We start from the raw sequence: 7,071 nt of genomic DNA on the forward strand, positions 1-7,071 counted from the left end.
TGTTCCATATATTCTGAATGGTCTAAATGTTCCTTATGTTCTAAATGTTCCTTATGTTCTAAATGTTCCACATGTTCTAAATGTTCCACATATTCTAAATGTTCTAAGTCTTCCACCAGTGTTCCAAATGTTCCACATGTTCCTTATGTTCTAAATGTTCCTCATGTTCTAAATGTTCCACATGTTCTAGATGTTCCATTTGTTCTCAATGTTCCACATATTCTAAATGTTCATTATGTTCTAAATGTTCTATATGTTCTAAAGGTTCTAAATGTTCCACATATTCTAAATGTTCCACATGTTCTAAATGTTCCACATGTTCTAAATGTTCCATATATTATAAATGTTCCACATGTTCTAAATGTTCCACATGTTCTAAATGTTCCATATATTATAAATGTTCCACATGTTCTAAATGTTCTGTATGTTCTAAATGTTCCATATATTATAAATGTTCCACATGTTCTAAATGTTCCATATATTATAAATGTTCCACATGTTCTAAATGTTCCACATGTTCTAAATGTTCCATATATTATAAATGTTCCACATATTATAAATGTTCCACATGTTCTAAATGTTCTGTATGTTCTAAATGTTCCATATATTATAAATGTTCCACATATTCTAAATGTTCCACATATTCTAAATGTTCTAAGTCTTCCACCAGTGTTCCAAATGTTCTAAATGTTCCACACATCCAGTGTGTGTTTTATATGTGTTACATTTAAAGAACCTGTAGAACGTGTTTTGTATGGGGAACCTCCAGAGAACATCAGGTTCCATCTGAGGAGTTCTGATGGTGCAGCTTAGCGTCCAGTAAGGCGAGTTGTGACATTAAACATGTCAGACATTCTGCTGCCATGTTCTCTCGTTCTCCTGGATGTTCTCTCACTGTTCCACTCTCTGTAAGTTGTTCTTGTTTACTTTTGTTTATTTCCTGCTGTTTGTGTCTTAGCGTCCGTCAACATGTTCTAGCGTCACACGTCTCATTGTTCTGCAGCCTTTTGTGTTTCTGCAGCCGAGCCGTCAAACAAAGAAAGTAGGACACACACACACACACACACACACACACACACACACACACACACACACACACACACACACACACACACACACATGTTTGTACTTCTATCTTAGTGAGGACATCCATAGGCGTAATGCATTTCCTAGAGCCTTACCCTAACCTTAACCATCACAACTGATTGCCTAAACTTAATCCTTACCCTAACCCTAACCAAACCTCAATTCATACCTGTTCTCTAAAAACAAGTCTTCACCCTCAAACATGGCTGTTTCAAAGTGAGGACCGGCCAAAATGTCCTCACTTTGTAAAAATGTCCTCACTTTGATAGTTAAATGCAGAAAATGGTTCTCACAATGTAGCAAGTACAAGTACACACACACACACACACACACACACACACACACACACACGCGCGCGCTCTGTGTCAGTGTGTGTCAGTGTGTGTGTGTGTGTGTGTGTGCTTCCTGTGTTGTGTGTCAGGAAGTGGGCTTCCTCCTCTTATTTTCCTGTTGACCGGCTCTTTTAAAGAAGCCGTTGGTTTCTATTTAGAATCAGATCTAAGGTCTGACCCAGAACCAGAACCATCTCCAGGAGAACCCGGACCTTTCTGGGATCATGTTCTGGTTGTTATTGATCCTCAATATCGATCAGCTGATGCAGAAAACACTCTGACCTGAAAGTTGTAAATAAAGTTCTGTTGACAGGATCAGGTGTCGATAAAGTTCCACAGAACAAAAAGTTGTGTTTGGAGAACAAACCAAAGATCCAATGAGAGCAGGAGGAGGGAGTCATGTGACCTCTGATCACTGTATTGATGGATTGATTGATTGACAGCTGGGAACAGGTGTTTAATGATGATGTCATATGTTTGTTTGCGTCCCTCAGGTAAACAGTAAGCAGGCGAGTTTGTTGTGAAACAGGAAGAGCTGAAGCGTCGTCAGAATCTCCTCACCATGACATCAGACTATCATATGGTTTCCATGACAACAGCGGCGGGAGCATCACCGAGACGTGAAACCAAAGAAGAAGAAGAAGAGAGTCTTTGTTCTCACCTGGGCTGCCTGCTGCTCCACAGACGCATTCCTCCGCTCATATCGCCCACCTGTCTGTCTGCCTGGACACCCGTCTGTCTTCCTGTCCTCCCATCTGTCCTCACGTCTGTCCTCACGTCTGTCCTCACGTCTGTCCTCCCGTCTGTCCTCACGTCTGTCCTAACGTCTGATTGTCTTTGTCTCCGTTCATATAGCAGCCGGTGGATCCATCAGTCGCCGCCCTGCTCAGTGCTGCTTCACAGAGAGACACTTACAGCCTGTCTCTCTCTCTGGCTGTCTGCCTGTCTCTCTGTCTCTCTGTCCGTCTGTCTCTCTGCCTGTCTGCTGTCCTGGTCCACAGTAACAGGATGAAGCTGCTGCCGGTAGAACAATGTGCTGCTGGAGGAGGAGGATGGAGGAGGAGGTGGGGGTGGAGGAGGGGCCCATCCTCTCTCTTAAAGGGCCAGCAGCTCTGAGACAGGAGCAGCAGGAACAGACTACATTACCCACAATGCCCTGCTGCTGCCATGGAGACGGTTCAGTTAGAGCTGAGGATTACACAGACAGGAAGTAGATTTACTGCACTAACGTCCTGAAACCAAGAACTAAGACGGAGGATAGATCTGACCTCTGGATCTCTGTGGGAGTGGGACCTCTGCTTGTAGACCGTCTCTGCAGCAGGTACACCCTGACACACACCTGATGATGTCATCAAGGTGTGGGCTCCGCAGGTGACCAATCAGAGCACAGTGAGTTCCTGCTCAGACTGTCAGCTGAACTCCAGACACACTGCTGGAGCAACAGCTGGACGTTACCATGGTTACACACACGCACACACACTAAATACACACACACACTAAATACACACACACACACACACACACACACACACTATGTTTTTCTATCATTGTGGGGACATACCATTGACTCCCATTCATATCTAACCCCTAATCCTTACCCTAACCCTAACCCAGACCAAAACAATGGCTAACCCTAAAGAAACGTTTTTGCACTTTTACTTTTTTCAGTAACAACAACATGACCAAGAAAACACTGTTTAAACTTGTGGGGACCGAAATGAGGTCCCCACAAGGACAAACATGGGCACACACACACACACACACACACACACACACACACACACAAAGACACACACACAAAGACACACAGACACAGACACACACACTCTTCTACTTCTATCTTAGTGAGGACATCCATAGGCGTAATGCATTTCCTAGAGCCTTACCCTAACCTTAACCATCACAACTGATTGCCTAAACTTAATCCTTACCCTAACCCTAACCAAACCTCAATTCATACCTGTTCTCTAAAAACAAGTCTTCACCCTCAAACATGGCTGTTTCAAAGTGAGGACCGGCCACAATGTCCTCACTTTGTAAAAATGTCCTCACTTTGATAGTTAAATGCAGAAAATGGTCCTCACCATGTAGCAAGTACACCTATACACACACACACACACACACACACACACACACACACACACACACACACACACACACACACACGCACACACACACACACACACACACACACACACATACTGTATATTCCTGTCATTGTGGGGACATACCATTGACTCCCATTCATATCTAACCCCTAACCCTAACCTTAACCTTAACCAAACCTTAACCCAGACTAAACAATCCCTAACCCCAAAGAAACGTTTTTGCACTTTTACTTTTTCAGTAACAACAACATGTGGCTATACTTGTGGGGACATTTGGTCCCCACAAGTATAGCCACAACCTGATCACTAAATACACACACACACACACACTCTGATAATCTTAATCCTGTTGTTGTTTTCCAGATTCTCTTTGTATTTCTGTGAGTGTGTGTGTGTGTGTGTGTGTGTGTGTGTGTGTGTGTGTGTGTGTGTGTGTGTGTGTGTGTGTGTGTGTACAGGGGGCGGAGCTTGTGCCACCACAGATTAATCCATCTCCTTGCTCTATTTGTTGTTTTTTCAAAGCTGCTGTGATTCCAGACAAACACCAGATAGATCAGAGACGTTAAAAATAAAACTGAAGGTCAACTCTGACTTCTCAGAATGTAGAAACATTTTTGAATTAAAGCTGCAAGCAGCGATGGACGGGTCCTCGCATCCACGCTGGTCGTGAATCCACGCATGTCCACCAGGTGGCGCTGTGACTGAGAGTGTATGTCGGCCTCTGAATCGCATCTGGACCAGAGTCCAATCATACATGTAAAATTTCAGCCAGACTGTAGCATGTTCAGAGCAGTTATAGAGCATTTCCTGTCTATCCACCAGGTGGCGCTGTAACTCAGAGTGTATTTCACACAGTGGATGTGATGAGGGTTGGACTCTGATCACTCATGAAAAGTTTCAGGCTGATTTGATCATGTAGAGGCCAGTTATACAGCATTTACTGTCCCTCCAACAGGTGGCGCTGCGACTGAGAGTGTCTGTTGGCCTGTAGATGTGATCAGGATTGGATTGTGATCACACATGGAAAGTTTGAGGCAGATTGGAGCATGCAGAGGAGAGTTATACAGCAGTTGATGTTTCATGGCGAAGCATCAAAACGCTGATGGTCGCCATGGCCACGCCATTTGGCTTCTGGTTAAACTTTTGATAACTTTTCATCACCAAGTCCTGCTGTGTGGACTGACAAAATTTCAGGTCTCCTGGAATTATCCCCTAGGAGGTATTAACTCTCAAAAATGAGAAAAATCATCAAAAATCTCACAATTAATCCAAGATGGCCGACTTCCTGTTGGGTTTAGGACATGGCTCCAAGAGGCTTTTTTGTGCGTCCTGATGTGCTCTATAAGCCTCCCAAATTTCATGGATGTAGGTGAAACGTGCTGGGGGGGCTGTTTGTTAAAAATACTGTAGGGGGCGCTATAGCATGTGCAGTGCCGAGATGCATACAGTGTTGTTCCTTGGGTCAATGGTGATGTGTGTGGTAATTTTTGTGAGCATTGGAGTATTCCTAACCTGTCAGAAAGGGCTTTGTTTTTCATGGCGATATTTGGTTGCTACGGCAACAGCGTTACATGAAATGTCACACCCTTCACAGTGTGTGATTGTCAAGAGGTGAAGACTCGACTGACCAATTTCCAGCATGATATCACCAAGTTTGGGACCATTGTACCTGAAAATATAAGGCCTTAAACTTACTATTACCAACAGGTGGCGCTATGACTTTTTCAAAATTTATGAGTGTGGATGTGTTCAGACTGGACCTGGTATCCAGCATGTGAAGTCTGAGGCAGATAGGATGTTGTTCAGCTGAGATATGAATCGTTAAATTTTCATGGCGAAACATGGAAATTGGTTTGGCCGCCACAGACACGCCCTTTGATGACAAGTCACCATTTTCACTGGGATGCATCATCAATGTGTTTAGGCTGTTGTCACTGCATTTGAAGTGAATATGATCAACCGGGTAACAATAGGGCATGAAAGTGTAAAAGATGTCTATTTCCTGAAACCACAAGGTGGCGCTATGACTGTCAATGAATATCCCTATGTGGATGACATCAGGACAGGACTGTCATCATACATGTAAAGTTTCAGGCAGATTGGAGCATGTTGAGAAGAATTAGACACCAATTCCTGTTTCATGGCGAAGGATCAGTTGTTTGAGGCTCCGCCATGGCCACACCTTTTGGCTTCTGGTTGAGTTTTTGATAACTTTTCATCAGAAAGGTCTGGTGCATGTACTGGCCAAATTTCAGTTCTCTCAGACTTATCCACTAGGAGCTATAAATTTTGACAAATGTACAGCAAATTCAAGATGGCCGACTTCCTGTTGGGTTTAGGGTGTGGCTGTGATTGACTTTTTGGTGTGTCCTGATGTGGTGCATATGCCCACCAAATATTGTAGCTGTAAATAAAACATTGTGGAAGTTGGCCTAATGACCACTGTTTCAATTTTGCAGGTGGCGCTATAGAGCCATTTTTTCACACATATGCGCAACTCCCATAAAATATCAAATTTTTCGCCAGTCCTGATGTGCACGCCAAATTTCACGCGTTTTGGTTCATGATAAGGCCGCCAAAAAGGCAAGTCATTTCCCGAGGAGCGATTAAGTTTGAAAAATTTACAGCAAATTGAAGGTGGCCGACTTCCTGTTGGGTTTAGGGCGTGGCTGTAATTGACTTTTTGGTGTGTCCAGATGTTCTGCATATGCCCACCAAATATTGTAGCTGTACATGAAACATTGTGGCAGTTGGCCTAATGACTACTTTTTCAAGTTTGCAGGTGGCGCTATAGAGCCATTTTGCCACGCACATGCGCAACTCCCATAAAATATCAAATTTTTCGCCAGTCCTGATGTGCATGCCAAATTTCACGCGTTTTGGTTCATGATAAGGCCGCCAAAAAGCCAATTTACTTTACGGGAGAAAAAAAAAAAAAATAATAATAATAATAAACCCTAGGGTTTCAATAGGGTCCTTGGCACCGCTGGTGCCTTGGACAGTCGGTGCCCTGGCACCGCCTGTCCTTCGCACCCTCGGTGCTCGGACCCTAATAATAATAATAATAATAATAAACCCTAGGGTTTCAATAGGGTCCTTGGCACCGCTGGTGCCTTGGACAGTCGGTGCCCTGGCACCGCCTGTCCTTCGCACCCTCGGTGCTCGGACCCTAATTATCTCTGAAACATCTCTGGAACATCTCTTCTACATTTGATCTTCATGTGTGACGTCACTATGACCTCAGCATCACTGTTGGCATTGTTTACATGTTTTGTTCAGTTTGTTGTTATTTATTTACCTCCGGTCATGTGTCAGTGAAAATTTGAAGAAGCTGCTTTGACTTTTGCTCAGAACTTTCCTCCAAGGTCCGTTTGTTTCTTCAGTGGATATTATTACATCAGAGGTGTAAACAAACAAACAAACAAACAAACAAACAGTCTGAAGGTGCGTGTCCACTAATGTGATTTTCCCGCACGGCAACCCACCGCATCTGAACATCGCACGGCTGGTGGGCGGTCACTAGTGGACCACAGCATGGTCACATG

At 43.8% G+C, this 7,071-nt stretch overlaps 1 protein-coding gene across 3 annotated transcripts in view; it reads right to left on the reverse strand.

The window, feature by feature from the left end:
• The window catches only part of LOC110969588 (phosphatidylinositol 4,5-bisphosphate 3-kinase catalytic subunit alpha isoform-like), a 31,064-nt gene extending 28,575 nt beyond the window's left edge, over positions 1–2,489 (reverse strand). For 2 of the 3 annotated variants that reach the window (XM_051944371.1, XM_051944369.1), the window contains exon 1: positions 2,080–2,489. The gene's annotated coding sequence lies outside the window, so the exon portion shown is untranslated. The remainder of the gene's footprint in view (positions 1–2,079) is intronic. The other variant, XM_051944370.1, reaches the window with a different exon arrangement.
• Positions 2,490–7,071: the final 4,582 nt, after the last annotated feature.

Source organism: Acanthochromis polyacanthus, chromosome 24 (assembly GCF_021347895.1).
Source record: "Acanthochromis polyacanthus isolate Apoly-LR-REF ecotype Palm Island chromosome 24, KAUST_Apoly_ChrSc, whole genome shotgun sequence".
Lineage (NCBI taxonomy): Eukaryota > Metazoa > Chordata > Actinopteri > Pomacentridae > Acanthochromis > Acanthochromis polyacanthus.